This window comes from Rhinolophus sinicus, linkage group LG06 (genome assembly GCF_036562045.2).
Source record: "Rhinolophus sinicus isolate RSC01 linkage group LG06, ASM3656204v1, whole genome shotgun sequence".
In the NCBI taxonomy this organism is placed as follows: Eukaryota; Metazoa; Chordata; class Mammalia; order Chiroptera; family Rhinolophidae; genus Rhinolophus; species Rhinolophus sinicus.
The window spans coordinates 157,829,483-157,848,078 of NC_133756.1; the positions used below are offsets into that span (position 1 = coordinate 157,829,483).

Consider the following 18,596-nt stretch of genomic DNA (forward strand, 5'->3'; position numbering starts at 1 on the left):
CAAGTGAAAAAAATTTAGCATCCACAGTGTCTTGCATAAAATGTAAAGTTGCTAGACATGAAAAAATTAGGAAAATGTGACCCATAACCACATTAAAAAGAAAAAAAAAAGACAATAGAAACTGGCCCATAGATAATAGAGATGTTTGAAAGAGCAGAAAAGAACTTTTAAACAACTATTATAAATATACTAAAGGATTTAAAGGAAAAGATTAACATACTGGTAAACAGATGGAAAAGCTCACTAAAGGAGTAGAAACAATAAAAAAACTGGAAATTCTAGAACTGTAAAATATAGCATCTAAAATATATATTTGCTGGTAGAATTGATAGCAGATTGGAAACTACAGAAGGAAAGATCAGTGACATTGAAGATAGGAACATAGGAATTAGCCATAGTGATGCTCACAGAGGGGGGGAAAAGGCTGGAAAAAAAGAAAAAAAACAATGAGCAATGGGCAATTTCAAATGGTCTAATATATGTATAATTGCAGCCCTAGAGTAAGAAGAGAGAAAGGTTGAGGTACAAAATAACTTTTAAGAAATTACGGTCAAAATGTTTCTAAATTTGAAGAAAGATATCAATTAATAGACCCGAGAAGCTCAATGAACCCCAAGCACGAAAAATACAAAGAAAATCACACTTAGGTACATTGTAGTCAAATTGCTGAAAATAAAACATAAAGAGAAAATCTTAAGAGTACCTGGAGAAGAAAAGACACATTACAGAAAGGAGAACAACAATAAGAACTATCACTGATTTTTCACCATAAGTGTTACTATGTAGAAGCCAATGGAAAAGAAATACTGCCAACCTAGGAATCTATATCCAGTGAAAATATTCTTGATAAATGAATGTCTGTGGGCAGGGGAGGGAGGATTCAAGGGGTATATGGGAACTCTTTGTACTTTGTACAATTTTGCTGTGAACCTATAACTGCTCTAAAAAATATTCTATTTTTTAAAATGAACTCAAAAATTTAAATATTTTTAGACAAGAAGGTTGAGAGAATTCACCAGTAGACCTGCACTATAAGAAATGAAATGTGAAAACAAGTTCTTCAGGTCAAAGGAGAATGATGTAAGATGGAAACTGCAATTGATACAAAGTAATGAAAAGCACCAGACGTGGAGCATATGTGAGTAAATAAAAATTTTGTTTTCTAATTTATCGCTTCTGGGCCTTTTGGCTAAGATCAAGCGTAGTGTAGTATCTGATTTATTAAATTTCTTCAAAAGCTTATTAACTGTTTAAAAAAGAAATAACAATACTATATTGTGAAGTTTATAACACAATGTAAGGTTCTTAGGTTATATGTGAAGTGGTATAATATTAACTCATGTTAGACTGCAATGAGTTATAGATGCATGCTGTATTCCCTAGAGCAACTATTAAAACAAAGAGGTATATCTAAAAAGCTGGTGGAGAAAATAAATTTTTTTTAAAAGCTCAAAAAAACACAAAAAACAAGGAGGGCTAAAGGAACAAAATATAGAGGAGACAAAGAATACAAACAGCAGAATGATAGACTGCAATCAACCATATCAATAATTACACTAAATGTAAATGGACCGTATATTCCAGATTGTCAAACAGCAAGACCGTTATATACAAGAGTGGCACTTTACTTATGCTGACACAGGTAAGTAAAAGAATGGAAAAGATACACAACACAAATTCTAATCATAAGAAAGCTGAAGTGGCTATATTACTATCAGATAAAACAGACCTCACAATAAAATATTATCAGAGGAATTTTCATAACGAGGAAACAATTAATTCATCAAGAAGACAAAAAATCCAAAATTTGTATGCTCTTAATAACAGAGCTTTAAAATACATGAAGCAAAAATTGACAGAACTAAAAGGAGAAACAGACAAACCCATAGTTGGAGGTTTTTAAAACCTCCTTATAGTAATTTATAGAGCAGACCAAAACAAAACAAAAATCAGTAAAGATATAAAATATTTGAACAACACCAACAAGCTTAACCTGTTAACATTTATCACACCTGTGTCCATCAATTACTGAATATACGTTCTTTTCAAGAGTACATGGAACATTCTTCCAGATAGACTATATGCCCGGCCATAAAAATATAAAAGGATTGAAATCACACAGAGTATATTCTCTGACCACGATAGTGTTAAATCAGGAGTCAATTACAATTAAATGTCAAAAATATCCCTAAATATTTGTAAATTAATATATTACTAGATAACCTGGAGGTGAAAGAAATCACAAGGGAGTAGAAAATATTTTGAACCGAATGATGATGAAAGCACAGCACATCAAAATTTGTGAGATAAAATGAAATGCAGTGCTTAAAGGGAGATTTATAGCTTTAAATGCTTATTTTAGAAAAGTATGAAATTAATGAAATATAAAATACAAGTAGAGAAAATCAATTTAAAAAATTAGTTCTTTGAAAAAAAATGAAACAAAATTGAGTAATCTCTAGCAAGAATGATGAAGAAAACCAAATTATCAAAAAAAATTGAAATTACCAAAATTAGAAATGAAAAAGAAAACATCACTGTAGTTCTTAAAGAGTTAACAAATAAGAGAATATTATTAAAGACTTTATCAGCAAATTCAACAACTTGGAGGAAATGGACAAATTCCTTCAAAAACACAACTTCATAACATGGACATAAGAAGAAATAAAACATCTAAATATCTCTGTATCTATTAAAGAAATCAAATTCACAATCTTTCCACAAAAGTCGAAGCCCAGAGTCTTCACTGGTTTATTCTACCAACTGATGGATTTTAAACAGCATTGGAGGCTTTGAGAAGACAGCCTTTTGCTTCTCCGTTGCTCACTTTCTCGCTCTGTAAAATGGGCATATTCTCTGCCCTCCTCCTAGTGTTGTGCACGAGGATTAAGTGAGTTAAATAAGCAAAATCCTGAGGCCAATGTCAGGCATGTGGAACATGCTCTTTAAATGTTAGCTGTAGTATTATTTTGCCATTCGAATGGCAAAAATCCAAAACACAGATTATATCAAATGCTGGCACGGATGCGGAGCAACAGGAATTCTTATTCATAGCTGGAGGAAATGCAAAATGATACTGCCACTTTACAAGACATTTTGGCAGTTTCTTACAAAGTTACCATATGATCCAGCAGTTGTGCTCCTAGATATTTACCCAATTGAATAAAAGCTTATGTCTCCACAAAAATCTGCAATTAGTGTTTACAGTGTTAAAACCAATGTTTGGCTTCATTCATGAACACCAAAAGCTTGAAGCAACAAAGATATTCTTCATAGGTGAATGGACAAACAAACTGATGCATCCAGATAAAGGACAATTTTTCAGCGCTGAAAAGAAATGAGCTATCAAGCCACAAAAAAACACAAGGAGGAACGTTAAATGCATATTGCTAAGTGAAAGAAGCCGGTGTGAAAAGCACTGTCTTAGTCCATTTGGGCTGCTGTAACAGAGATACCAACGACTGGTAGCTTATAAACAACAGAAATTCATTTCTCATAGTTCTGGAGGCTGGGCAGTCAAAGGTCAAGGCGCTGGCAGATTGGGTGTCTGATGAGAAGGTCCACTTCCTAGACAACTGTCTTTTTGCTTTAGCCTCACAGGTGAGAAGGGTTGAGAGATCTCTGCGGGGCTTCCTTTATAAGGACACTCCTCCCATTCATGAGGGCTTCACCCATGTGACCTAATCACCAACCCAAGGCCCATCTCCAAACACCATCACACTGGGGATTAGGTCTCAACATGAATTTTGGGGGAGACACAAATATTCAGTACATAGCATACTGCATGGCTCCATTATATGACATTCCGGATAAGGCAGAATTGCAGAGACAGTGGAAAGATCAGTGGTTACCAGAGCTTAACAGGGAGGGAGGGATGACTAGGTGGAACACAGGGGATTTTCAGGACTGTGAAACTATTCTGGATGATGCTGTGATGGTAGATACATGTTATTATACATTTGTCAAAGCCCATAGAATGTACAGCACCAACAGTGTCCCGTAATGCTAACAATAGACTTTGGGTGGTATTGATGTGTCAATGTAGGTTCATCAGTTATAGCAAATACACCGCTGGTGGGGGAGGCTGCGTGAGCATGGAGACGGGCGACATGGGGACTCTGTACTTTCTGCTCGGTTTTGCTGTGGATCTAAAACTACTCTAAAGAATAAAGTAGTTTTTAAAATGAGAGAGACCTTAAAAACCGAAAACCATCTGTTCCATCAGATGTAATCCCACCTGGAGTTAAAATGCTAGATGATCTCTGTAATACCCACTTTCCAACTCTAGGACTTGGTGAAGTCATAAGAACACTCTAGGGCTTGATTTATTTTCTACTTGAAAATGAGCAGTTGGTCTAGATCAGTGATTCTTGTGCTTTTGAGTTTTACAGGGAGAAGTAAATTAAAAATGAAAATCAGTGTAGGGTTGTCAACTTGTCAGTTTGTTAAATAAACATGTTTTTAAAACTCCACCATCTGCTGTAACCATTTCATTATTGACAACAACAACAACAGCAAAACACTGTAGCACGAAAAAGAGACTTAATTTTTAACGAAAAGGCAACTATTTCAATTGAATAAATACCCTTAGTTTTATGGAAAACTAATTTTCATTTATTTTATCTAACTTTTTAAAAATTTTTTTTATTGGGGAACAGTGTGTTTCTCCAGGGCCCATCAGCTCCAAGTCGTTGTCCTTCAGTCTAGTTGTGGAGGGTGCAGCTCAGCTCCAAGTCCAGTCGCCGTTTTCCATCTTAGTTGCAGGGGTTGCAGCCCACCATCCCATGCGGGAATGGAACCCGCAACCTTGTTGTTGAGAGCTCACGCTCTAACTAACTGAGCCATCTGGCTGCCCCTCTAATTTTCACATTAACTTCTGAAAACTCTGTCATATCTGGTACCAGTTTGTGGACCAGCACTTGGGCTAATAAATAATATCTTCCGACCTTAATATTCTGAGACTATGCACAAGTAGTTTTTGTGTTGCAGAAAGGTCCAGAGTAGGTATCTTCAGTGCTGGTTCTAAGCAAAACAGTGAAGAATAAATGTCAGCACTGAAGCCTCTGCCATATATGCTAGGCATTTTATTACTAATACTTAAAAACAACACTATGGGGTAGGTATTATAGGTGACAGAAGGCCTGGAACGAGTAAGTAACCCGCCTGGCGTCATGCTGTATGTAGTAGGCACATAGGAAACAGCAGCACACAGACCCAGGCCTGTCTTGACTCCAAAGCCCATGTTTCTGCCTTCAGATTCTGCTTTTTTGTCCAGGACTCGTCTTCTGGAAGCAACACTCTCCTCTTCTAAAAACGGCTCCTTCCCCCACTGTGGACAGCTTGAGAGCCATCTCCAGGTGGTGGCTGACTCATCCAACCTAGGGAAGTTGACCCAAGGAGGGGATTGCCTGTCAGAGTTCTTTCTCATGTGTTTGAGTTTCCACATTGAGAGATTAGAAAACGTTATATTCCAATACAGCAAGCCATAAGATCTAAGACTCAGTCATTTTCAGCAAGCTATCTGCTGAAATTGGTCTCCCAGGAGACAATGAGCGGAAACCAAAGAGAAGCAAAGGAGGAAGAAACCTGGCAGTCTTCAGGTCCCTAGATCCACTTGTCTCCGAGGCCCCTGAGGCACCAACTTCCCCATGGTTAGATTGTTGCACTTCTCCTGGAATTTAGTGCAACGAGTCCCTTCTTTTTCCTGGGCCAATGCAACTTTTATCACATTCAACCAGGATAGCTTAGAACTCTCGTTCTTTTTTCCCAGGAAGGAGGCAGCACTGTATTCTCGGGCAGAGAATGTGATCTTGGGAGTAAGATCCATGACCAGATGTGGAGAGAACAATGCTTCATGGTGTCAGCTTTAGAAACTCTCAGAAGCCCTTGTAATAAGCTACTGCAGACGGGATGAGAGACTGGGCTGTTGTCTCAAACACCAAACAGTACATTTAGGCTATTATTGTGCTGGAGGACAAAGATCTTAGATCTATTTGAGAAAGGAAAACAAATAACAAACCCTGTATGTTCATTTTCAGTTCAGTCACTTTTGAAGTAATAATGAGAAGTACAGTTTATGAACTAAAACACTCTTCTCCACCAGTCATGCTTTCAAATTTTAAAATGTTACAATTGTATTTATTCTTTTAGAACATATTATGGACACTCATGTTTGAAAATTGAAAAGGTCCAAAAAGCAATACAGTACAAATTCTCCCTCTCATCTATGCTACTGACCCAGCACTCCCCACACCCCAAGCAACCAGTGTAACCAGAAAAGAAGCCTATCCAGAGAGACTCTCTGCATGTTTATGTTGGCTTTTGCTGCATGACAAGTCACTCCAAAACTTAGTGGCTTAAGACTACAAGAATTTGTACTTGCCTAAAATTTTGGAGGCCAGCTAAGCAGTTCTTGCCTGGGCTTGCTCAGCAGGGTGGATGGTCTAGAATGGCCTCAGTGAAAAGTCTGGCAGTTGACAGGCTTTTTGGTCTCAGGAGTCTTCACATGACTGGAAGTTGGCTCCATGTCCGCTGCGTCACAGCCAGCCACACACCTCCCACTGCGCAGCAGGCTAGCTAGCCCAGGCTCACTCATGTGATGACACAAGACTTTCCAGAAGTAAAAGAAGGTATGCTCCAAAGCACAAGCACTTTTTAAGCCTCTACCTTCATCACATTTGCTAAAGAACCTTTGACGAAAGCAAATTAAATCAAAGCAGATGGCCAAGTCTCTCTGCATCTGTCTCTCTCTTGAATTCTTTCTTGCACAGAGACAAGAACCTGGTCACTGCTGCTCGGAGACATGACCCTGGTCCACTCTCTTGGACCTCCCCTTATTTCCTACTTCTTATTCCTTATTTATTCCGTGAGCCTCTGGCGACAGAGGTTTTCACTACCTCCTTCATTAGATTTCCATGTGGAGTAAGCAAGTTATGTAAGTGCACCTCATATAATGTAATACATCTAGACAGACAGACTTCCTTTGCTTTGTCAAACAGATGTGTTCACAGCCTTTCACTTACGTAAGGGCATAAATGTTCATAAGTAGCTCCTCTCTTGGGACATTTGAACTTTGGTGTGGATCAAAACTTTGTAAAAAGAAAGAAATTAGCTTCTTATAAGGTGACTCTGGAGTTCCCTTGCAGTATAACAAATGGAACACATGTGTTTGTCTTCCCTGCCTCCTGATATTCCATTAAAATTAGAAACAGAAACAGAAAGGTAAATTCAATATTGAGGACAACAGGATAGGCCATCAGTAGACAGGGGATTTCAGTGCTTTTCTGGAAGATAGAAGGTAGATAAAAATGTCTTGATAGACGAAATGGAATGAAGGAAGCCACAACCAAGAATACGCTCTAGAGGATATCGTCAAGCTGCTGAGCAAAATCCAGGAGAGTAGGGTACCTCTGGACAGAGGGTGGGGTGAGATGGGAAGGCCACATCAGGGATTAAGAAAGCCCATCTGTTGAACAACTGTATTCATCAGCTGCTTACATTCCCATACCCTCCTCCTTCACCCCTACTCCTGTGCCTATAGAGAGCCAGCCCTGTAGTCCTAGTCAAAAACCCAAGAGGAATATTCTGCAAACCGAATGAACAGCAGCTAAAGTATGTGTTGACGCCCTAGAGGAGACACACTCCATTCTGCCAGTTAAGATTTCCCACAACCCAAATGCTAGCTAGCTCCTTGCCCATTCATCCTAGAGCAGGGGTGTCCAAACTTTTTTCAACGTTTTTTACCAAGGGCCATACGCGGTAAAATACACAAACAGCAGGGCCACTCACTCGAGGTGAAGTATGTATTGCCTCACCTGGTTTATTTAAGTAAACTAAATATATTTTTGGAATTTGCTATGGGCCAATTAACAATGGATTGCGGGCTGCAGTTGGCCCGCGGGTCGCAGTTTTGACACCCCTGTCCTAGAGCAACACATGCAAATCAATAAGCCCTACCTACCCAGGTACACAGATGGCTGAGGCTTTGTGGGGAAAGAGGAAATGCCCACTGGCCACTAGAATAATTAACCTTGCCTTCATTAATAAATGTCAAACACCAACCAAGGATAAAGACTAGCAGCGTGGAAGAGAAAGACAAACTATTCTTGCACAGAGAGCCAAAGTCAGTCATTCACTCAGGCCTGGGCCAGACTTCTTAGAGGGGGAGACAGACAACAGGGAAAGGGGAAGGAAAGGAAAGAGGAAACATTGATTAAGCATGTCCATCTGCCCACGGGGGGCACAGAAATGAGTAAGATCAACCCCTCATTCATACTCTTAGGGATGGGGGAGGACAGCCAGAAAAGGTCTGTCTGAGGGCTTCTTAGATGGCATGATGGTTAATTTTGTGTGTCAACTTGGCTGTGCCATAGTGCCCAGATATTTGGTCAAGCAGTATTCTGGCTGTTTCTGTGAGTGTGTTTTTTTGGGTGAGATCAACATTTAAATTAGTGGACTCTAATTTGAGTAAATTATGGAGATTGCCCCCCATACCATGAGTAGGCCTCTTCCATTCAGTTGAAGGCCTTATCAGAACAAAGACCGACCTCCCCCAAGGAAGACGGAATTCTCCAGCAGGTGGTCTTCAGACTTGAACTGCAACATTGGCTCATCTGTGGGTCTCCAGCCTGCCCACCCTGCAGATTTTGGAGTTACTAGCCTTCATTATCATGTGAGACAATGCCTTAAAATAATCTCCCTCCTCTCTCTCTTTGTCTCTCCCCCCGCCACCACACACACACACACACTTCCTGTTCTGCTTCTCTGGAAAGCCCTGACTAATACAGGCGGGTATCTCTGGCCCTCTCCAAGGGCATTCATGGAAAAGAAGGGTGTTTGCCAGTAGGTGTTAGACAGGCAACCATGGGCTAAGTTGAGAGAGTCATTCTATGCTGAGGAGGCAGAAATCAAGCCAGGGAATTGCTTGTCACAACAGAGATGGTTTGAGAGCAAGATGAGTGCAAGCACTGGTCTCATTGCTGCCACTTTCCAGCTGGGGGACTTGGGAAAGTGGTGATGAGCCAGACTTTAAGGAAGAAGACAGTAAAGCCAAAACTGATTGCTCTCAAATGTTCCAAATGCTGCCAAGAAGAGGTGCAGGTGGCAAGAATGTTGAGAGGACCAAGCCTGGTGGGGAGGTCAGGGAGGGTTTCTCTGAAGAAGTGATATTTAGCTAAGATCCAAAGGAGGGGTAAGAGTCAGCTGGTAGTGGGGACAGCCTTCCAGGTGGAGGGGACGGCGTGTGGGAAAGCCCAGGATACGCAGAGCTGAGAAGTCCTGCATGGCTGAAGTGGGTGAAGGAAAGAGTGGGGGAGCTGAAATTGGAGAGGTAAGCAGGTGAGGCGGGTGAAATCTTGTAGGTCAACATAAGGAGTGTGGACACTATTTTGTCTCCCCTTCTTTTTTTGTCCTCCACTTCTGCACCTCCAGCGACATATACGTGAGTGCTCAATGTTTCCATCGGCCACTGATGCTCTGCTCATTTATTGTCATTTTTTCTCTCCATCCTTCAGTTTGGACCAGTTTCTGTTGCTATGTCTTCAAATTCACTGATCTTTTCTTCTGCAGTGTCTCATCAGCTGCTTATCCCACCCAGTGTAGTTTTCATCTCTAGAAATTCCATTTGGGTCTTTTTGTTATAACTTTTACTTCTCATCTTGTTTCTTTTTTCCTCTGGCTTCTTGAACACATGGAGGCTATTTATGATAGTTCGTTTATATCTTTGTCTGGTAATTCCATTATCTCTGTCAATACTGGGTCTCTTTCTATTCATCAGTTTTCTTCCAGGGCCGTATTTGCTGCTTCTTTGCGTGCATGATAATATCTGATTGGCTGCCAGACATTGTCAAGTTTACACTGATGGATGGTGTTGTCTTCATTTAAGCAGTGTCGGCCTTTGTTCTGGCATGCAGTTAGTTACTTGGAATCAGTTTAATTCTTTTGAGACTTTCTTTTAAGCTTTGTTGGGATGGGTCCATAGCAGCCTTTAAGTTCAGGCTAATTCATTCCCACAGCTCAGGTATATTGTAAGGTCTTCCACTCTGGCTGCTAGAATCATTCCCGGCCTTGGGTATACTCCAGGAATTGTTTGGCTTATAGCTTTCTGATGATTCTTTCCCTGGACTCAAGAGGTTTCTTCTCCCGTGTGTTCTGAGCCAGAGGCTGGAGGAGATTCTCCTGAAATTTTCTTTGCAGCGCTTGCTGATTGATATGGGGCTTCCCTGACTTGGTCAAGACACGTTCAGGACGGAAACAGATGTGCTGGTTCCCTTTCCTGCTCAGAGGCCATGGCCTGGCCCCTGGTACACGGCTTCTGCTGTGTGTGGTTCCGCTCATTTTCTCATTTCAGCAAGAGGTTGTGGTTTTTCAGGAATGAGATACTGTGGCTTATGAAAGTGTTGTGTGTTTTTTTTTTTTTTTTAAACTAGAATGACATTGCTTTTTCTGAAACAGAAAATGGTATTTTAAGTAATTCCTGTCTGAATTCTGTTCTGGAATTATTCCCTGAACCGAAATCCATAAGCTGATTTTTGATGCGTGACCCTTTGCCTCTGTCATAACACAAGAGCATCAGATTTTCTGTCTTGCCCTGACTAAAACCCATGGAATCCAGTCATGCAAGCGCATATGAACATCATATTTTAAAACAGGCCTTTCCAGAGAAGTCATATGTTTTCTTTTCCCTTGTTTTCTTTCTTTCTTTTTTTTTCTTTTGAATAGCAATGGTAGGGCCAGTGATATACTAGTAAGACTAGGTCACATCAGATACGCTGGAGCATGAAAGTGCCGAGGATTAAGGTTGATGTGTTAGAAACTTCTAGAGCCACATAATTAAGGAAAATGAGCAGGAGGTTTATCTGTACTAGAAAGTTAAATTCCTTGCTGTTTCAGCAAGGGCGTCTGTGACGTGACAGAGAGGCAGGGGGCCACAATGCCCAGCCTGTTAAAAGAGAAGCCCTTTTATCTTCTTTATTTCATTGTCTCTCTCTCTCTTTTTTTTTTTTTTTTTTTTAAAGCTTTTCTATTTATTGTAAGTGTGTTTTTCCAGGACCCATCAGCTCCAAGTCAAGTAGTTGTTTCAATCTAGTTGTGGAGGGAGCAACTCACAGTGGCCCATGTAGGGATCGAATCGGCAGCCTTGTTGTTAAGACACTCTAACCAACTGAACTAATCGGCCACCTCATGTTTCATTTTTTAATTGAGATAAGATTCACATAACATAAAATTAACCACTTTAAATGTGGCATTTAGTACATTCACAATGTTGTTCAACCATCACCTCTATCTAGCTCCAAAATGTTTTTATCAGCCCCAAAGGAAACCCTGTACCCAGTAAACAGTCACTTGCTACCCCCACCCCAAGTCCCTGAGAGAAGCTCTTTTTTGCATAAGATTTCTGAGTGCTGGAGTTGGCACTAAGAATTTTTGTTTTTTCTCAAGGGCTCTGATGCGTGGAGGAAAGAGCACGCGTGGGTTTTAGGGTCAGGCAGGGCCAGGTTCTAAACCAGTTTTGTCACTTACCTGTTTGACCATACGCTAGTTGCATAATCTCTCTAAGCCTCAAACTGGACATAACATCTCCGTCACATCCAGTGTTGAAATACCTGAATGGAGATGTTTCATCATAATTGTGAGGTATCGTGGCTGCTCGTCCTTGGATAAATCTCAAAGGGCAGGAGGGCTCTGGGAAGCCTAAGTTTGGTCCTTCCCTGCCTTCAGCAACAGGGAAGCCTTGGGGACTTATATTCAAGCATATTTCAGGACATCATCTTCTACTTCTAATACTTAATACTGCGCTTGACATAGATATTCAGGAATGAATGAGTACACATGAGGCAGTCATTACCCACCCAGGCTATTCTGGAGACATGTTGGGAGTTGAGTCTGGGTATTACTTAGGGGTCATAACTGTAGTTCTGTGTGATTTATTGGCCCCTAAAAGCGCAAATGGGAATAGCTTTTTCGGGGTAGCAAGCGATATCACCCCATTGGAGTTCTGTCTCTTTCACGCTTCCATTAGAGTATCATGAGGACACAGGAGAGAGAGTGGGAACCCTGGGAGGGGGCCAAATTTATCCTGTGACCTGGTGTGCCCTCAGAGGTACTGACCCCCTGGCCTAAGAGACACAGCTGTGGGACAGTCACTGGGCTCCCCATAAGTGGATTCGGAATGTTGGGGACAATCTGGTCTGGGTCCATGGCTGAGGAACAAACTGACAGAGGTTTTTGGGTCCTTGGCAAGTAAGCGACTTTGGAGAAGGCCTAGTAATTCAGTCTTGCAAGCTGCAGAGTCCTGGGGTGAATGAAGAACTGGCCTTTCTTCAAGGTCTGTGGGACTCTTGAATTCTTGGGAGTAATTGGATCTGGCCTCCCGCAACCAGTCAAGATAATTGTTTCCAGTCTCAATGGTCAGGCATAACCCAACCTGCTTGAGCAAGTCCTAACAAGAGCAGAGGTTCGAGGAGTTGGTATGAGCTGGAATCTGTTTCTGTAACGTTGGTGACGTCCCAAGAATGTAGTTCTGGGGGCAGGGGAAGCCTCGAGGGTAAGCAAAGCTGTGACCGATTCAGAAGACGTGGTTTGCTGGACTTAGGAGGTTCAGGGAGAACAGGATGGGTTTCTTAGGGGTGAGGAAGGAAGGGGTGTGGCAGGCTTGAGTCAGGGAGTTCCAGTGTGAGTTTTGGAATTGTCCTTTTATTAGAGTTCCCTCAAATCTTGTCAAAATTCAATAACAGCCCTCTCACTATTTTCTGGCAAATAAGCCATGGCCCCTGGATGTCTCATTTGTCTTCCTGAAAGAGAGTGGCTCTTGGCATTAGAAAATGAGTACAGAGGGTGAGGTCATCAGCGACCGAGGAACCCTTTCCCAAGCCCTGGGATGATTCTGGAGATCATCTCCAGAAGGAAAGGGGGCCAGGACCCCGATGACCAATAGGCCTCAGTTTGCCCACCTGTGTGAAAAAATGGCCCTAAACCTTTTGCAGTGAGGAGGACTTTCTCTTTCTCCTCTCTCTCTCTCTCTCTCTCTCTCTCTCTCTCTCTCTCTCTCTCTCTCTTTCTCAACGGACTTCTGGAAAAACAAGGGGCTTTTTTCTTCATCCAGGGGTAGGTCAAATATTTCAGCATTTGTTCTGGTCATTTCTCCTGCAGGTTTGTGTAATGAGAACCATCTTCTGGAAAGCAGGGAGGCAGTGAAGGATGGTATACAGTACCATGTGGGTGGGAGAAGGGAAGGATGCCTTAGAGCTTAGAAGGGAAAGCTGCCCACTCTGAGATTGGACAGTCAATGGAGAGGCCTGGAGGTGAGATGGGGAATGATAAAGAAACAGTCATAAGATCAGCCCTGGTCAGTAAACCATGGCCAGAGATTTGGACTTTTTTCTAATGGACATGAGAAATTTGGCACAGTTTTAAGTAGCAAAGGGGCATGATTGGACTTGCCATGAAGGACCCCATGAAGGCTGCAGTGTGGGAATGGCTGGTGGTCTGGATAGGAATACTGGTGGTGAAATAAAATGAAATGGATGGACAGGCCTTGATGTGGACTGAACCCAACAAGGCAGAGAGAAACCAATAGTGACTTTTTGTCTTGGCCAGACCGTGGTGCCATTGGCCGAGAGAAGGAAGACGGGGGTGCAGGAGTAAGCTGAGGGGGTATGATGAATTTAGGTTGGGTTATTATGAGTCTGAGACACATGTGACACCCAAGCAAGACTGACAAGAGGAAGCTCTAGTTAGAGACCTAGGTCCATCGGTGGTGAATGAAGCTGTGGAGCAGCTGGGCTGCCTCGGGGAGACTGTGGGAGTGAGAAGGAGATCCTGGGACAAAGCCCTGAGGAAAGTGCAGGTCCATAGTGAGGTGCTGGGCTGATGAAGGGGCACCAGCAAAGGAGACTGAGAAGAGGCAACTGGGATGGAGGGAGGAAAACTAGAAAAGTGCAGGGTCATGGCAGCCAGGGCGAGAGTGTGTTTCCAAAAGGAGAAAGTGGACAGCAGTGTTAAAAGCTTCCAAGCGGCCATGTGTGGAGTCCACTGGGTTTTGCAACATGGGGCCATCGGTGAGGATCTTAGAGCAGTGGTGGATAGATGTGGGCGCAGATGTAGTGAACTGGCAGGTAAAGAAGTAGAGAAAAACACAGAGGACACTTCGGGAAGTTTGGCTGTGTGGTAAAAGCAACAGGGCTTCACTTGGGGGAATGGAGTTGGGGTGGGGGGCTCGTTACAGACACAAGAAACTTTGGCATGTTTTTATGTTTATGGAAAGGACCAGATAGCGAGCAGGAGATTGACCAGTCCTCACTGAGGACATATGAGTGTTCCCAGCTGCGTCCCAGTAATAGCACAGCCTTGTATGCACATTCTGATACACTTGTCCAGTCGTTTCCTTGGAACAAATTCCTAGAAGGCGAACTACTGGGTCAAAAGCTATATACATTTTAAATTTAGATATATATATTATCAAATTGCCCTCCACAGCTTTTCTTTTCTTTTTTTAACTTTTATTTAATTAAGTGTGTTTTTCCAGGACCCATCAGCTCCAACTCAAGTAGTTGTTTCAATCTAGTTGTGGAGGGCGCAGCCCACAATGGCGCATGTGGGGATCGAACCGGCAACCTTGTGGTTAAGAGCACTGCACTCCAACCAATGGAGCCATCCAGCCACCCGCCCCACCACAAGCTTTTTAAAAAATTAAATTTATTGGGGTTACATTGGTTAATAACATTACATAATTTTCAGGTGTACAAGATGATAATTCAATATCTGTGCGCTCTATTGCATGCTCACCACCCAAAGTCTAGTTTCCTTGTGTTACCATGTATTTGACCCCTTTACCCACTTTGCCCTTCTCTCACCCCCTTCCCCTCTGGTAACCACCATTCTGTTGTCTGTATCTAGGAGCACAAACTTTGAACCAGTTTAGGCAACTATTTATTGGTAATAACATCCTCACAAACTTTGAATACCATCTACTTTCAAGATCTTTGTCAGTATGATTGACCAAAAACATTTCTCATTGCTATTTTATACTGCATTTCTTTCGTCACTAATGAGGGTGGGCGTCTTTTCCTATGTCACTGACTACTTTTATTTCTTGACGTACCTGTTCATATCCATTGTACATTTTTCTGTTGGGATGATAGTCTTTTTCATTTATTTGGAAGAGCTCTCTACCGAGGATGGTAATTGTAACATATTTCTACTTATGACTGTGTCATTTGCCGTTTAACTTTACTTATGATATTTCTCCATACTGAACTTGAAAATCATCCTGCAGCCAGCTCCATCATCCTTTTCCTCTTGATTTAGAACCTGGTGCTTTTGCTCAGTTCTGGCAGCATTTTGACAACCTCACCTTCTGACTGGCAGGGGTTTCACCATATTTCATTTTATTTTCTACTCTTCTCTTGACTTACACTTCTTTTCTACGCCTCATAGGGATCCACAGTTTTTGCAGATGGAAAGAAAGCCAGTGCGTCTTTCATCCTGTTTCCTTTGGGGTCTTAGAAATTTTCCTGGGGTGAGCAGGCAGACGTTTTCCTTAGACTCTGGCTGGACAACTTCTACATGGTAGACTGCCAAAAACTCATGCTGTCTAGTCATCGGAATGAGGTCCCAGGAGTGAACAGTTTCTAATCCCTGCAGAAAAGTTTCCACTGCACAGATTAAGCCTCAATCTATGCTGAAGCACCCCTGGGGAAGGTCCAGCCATCCTGGACCCTGCCTTCTATGCTGCCTAGAGAAAAAGAATAAGAGCCCTTATGTACCCATGATTTTCATTCTCTGAGGACTCAAGAGGTGATGGGTGTCACCTGTCAGGTGCCCTTGTTGCCACTTTGCAATTGTCAACTGCTTCCCTTTCTCACCATCCTTCCCCTAGTCCTTTGACGACCTCAGTGCTTGGATTACAGACTGAGCTTAGATGTTGTCAAAAAAGTGGCCCCCTCATTGTTGGGGGGAAAGCTTTCCCACCAAAAAACTCTAGGCCCAAATGGCTTCACTAGTAAATTCTATCTAGCATGTAAGGAAAAAAAATAAGGTCAATTGTATACAAAATCTTACAGAAGCTGAGGAAATGCTTCCCATATTAAAAAATAATAACTGTAAAAGATTCATAAACTTAAATGTAAGAGCTAAAACTATAAAAACCTAAAACAAAACATAGGAGAAAATCTTAGTGACTTTGAGTTAGGAAAAGATCTCTTGACTACACAAAATGGCATAAACTCTAAAAGAAAAAATAAATTAAGTTAAAATTTTAAACATTTCCTTTTCAAATGACACTGATAACAAAATGAAATATGAAGCCACAGATTGAGAGACAATATTTGTAAAACATATCCATCAAAGGACTTACACACATAATGTGTAAAGAACTCTTATAACTCACTCATAGAAAGACAAAAACCCAATAAAAAGTCAGCAAAATATTCCAATAGACATTTCACCAAAGAATATATATATAGATGGCAAAGAAGACACTTTACCAATTTTAATATATGTGGCAAATAACAAAATAAAGTAACAAAATAAATAATGGTTGGGGAAATGCAAATTAAAACCACAATGAAATGATACTGCACCCATTAGAATGACTGAAAAGACCAAATATTGTCAGGGATGTGGCACAACTGGAACCATTATCCACCGCTGGTGGGAACGCAAGATGGTGCAGCCACCTGAGAAAACAGTTTGGAGGGTCTTAGACAGTTAAGCATAGATTTATTATATGACCCAGTAATTTCACTCCTAGGTACATTTGCTCAAGAGAGAAGGAAGTATTTGTCCATATAAAGACTTATACATAATGTTTATAACAGCGTTATTCATCACAGCCCCAAACTGGAAATAATCCAGAGGTCCAGCCACTAGTGACCGGAGAAGCTAATTGTGATATATCCAGACAATGGAATATTACTTAGCAGTGAAAAGGGACAAACTACTGCTACAGGCAACAACATGGATGCATCTCAAAAGCATTATGCTAAATGAAAGAAGTCAGACACCAAAACCTACGTACTATATGATTCCATTTCCATGAAATTTTAGGAAAAGCAAAACAATAGTAATAGAAAGCACATAGTAGTTGCCAGAGGCCAGGGGGTAGGAGGGGAGATTTGATTGCAAGGGGGCACAGGGAACCTTTTGGGGAAGATGTGGAAAGTTCTGTAATATGATTGCCCTGGTGGTTACATTACTATATATATTTGTCAAAACATAAAATTGTTCACTTAAAAATAGTGAATTTCAGTGTATATCAATTGTACCTCAATAAAACTGACACAGAAAATTAAGCAAGGGGTTATCCAAAGATGCCCTTTGTGGATCACCTAGGTGTCAAACTGTCTTCTCCGTCCTTAGTGTGTAACGGAAGTCCTACCACTTTGTGATGAATGGGGACAGTTACCCCTGCCAGGAAGACAACTTACTTTTTTGCTTATCTGTTGGCACAAGGATCCCAGAGTGACCAGAGCTATGGAACAAACCATAGCTTCCGGCTTAGTGGGACTTCTGCTGAGTCTTTGTTGGCAGTGTTTTGCCTCTGGTAACCAGGACCTTTGAACTCACGTTATTTAGAGTTCGGATGCAAATTCCCCAAGCTGGGTCACTGGGTAAGCGGGCCTGTCATATGTCTACCCCTTGATTCTTGGGCTCATGTATTGTACCTATTGGGAACACAGCTCCTTATAAAGGCCATTGATTTAGGGTGAATACTACATCCTGGAGGATAGCGCCCCATCCTTGGAGGGTATTGCCCTCAAGCTAGTGATTCAGCTGTACACTCTGTCAGCCTACTAGCTTCTAGGTGGTGTCCTGTGCTAGGGCCAGTGGATTCCATGGTCATGTGTCCAGTGCCACCTCCTTTGCTCTAACATATGTCTTTGTCCCCCACTAGATAACGTGGGGTCTTGTGGCAGTGGATTGAAACCTGTAACTCCTCAGATAATGTTGCTGGGTGAGGCTCTGCAGGCAGGAAAGGCCCTGATATGTGTGCCAATTACAGTCACAATAAATTGCTGACCCTTTCAAGGTAGAAGAAGTCCAATGTAATCACCTTGCCACCAAGGGGCTGGTTGGTGTCTTCAAGAGATAGTGCCCATATTGGGGGCTCAGCTATAGTCTCTGTTTAGTCGTATGCTGGTAAATGTTTAATAACCTGCTCTGAGCAGGGGGAGGAAGGTGTGGGAACTGATTTGTAGCACCTGCTGGTCTCTGTGCTGAAAATACTCCAACCATGGCCAATTTCAAGTTACCAACATGGTGTCAACAGACACAAAATCCCTGAAAAGTGAGCGGTTGACTCTCCCAAGCAAGTACAGGTTGGGTCCAGCATTCTGCTCTCTCCGCTGGCAGGTTGGATATTTAGCAGTGGCACTAGAGGGTGAGAGGAGAGCCCACACTGTTGAACTTGTGTGTAACCTCCATCTTGGCCACCTTGGCTACTCTGTTCATGTACAACTGTGTCAACCCTGGAATGGCTGATGACGGAGGCTGGCTGCCATGAACTGACTGAGACGCTCTGACCACTTGCGTGCTTGGTGCCTCAAGTATGGTGGATGCTCTCTGGTGGGGATAACATGCCTCAGGCTTTCCCACAT

General features: G+C 41.9%; 1 long non-coding RNA gene across 1 annotated transcript in view; it reads left to right on the top strand.

The window, feature by feature from the left end:
* Positions 1–18,596, top strand: part of LOC109459519 (mammaglobin-A) — a 53,272-nt gene that overhangs the window by 21,423 nt on the left and 13,253 nt on the right. Inside the window, exon 3 of the long non-coding RNA XR_012497602.1 lies at positions 994–1,138. This is a non-coding gene — a long non-coding RNA (mammaglobin-A). The remainder of the gene's footprint in view (positions 1–993; positions 1,139–18,596) is intronic.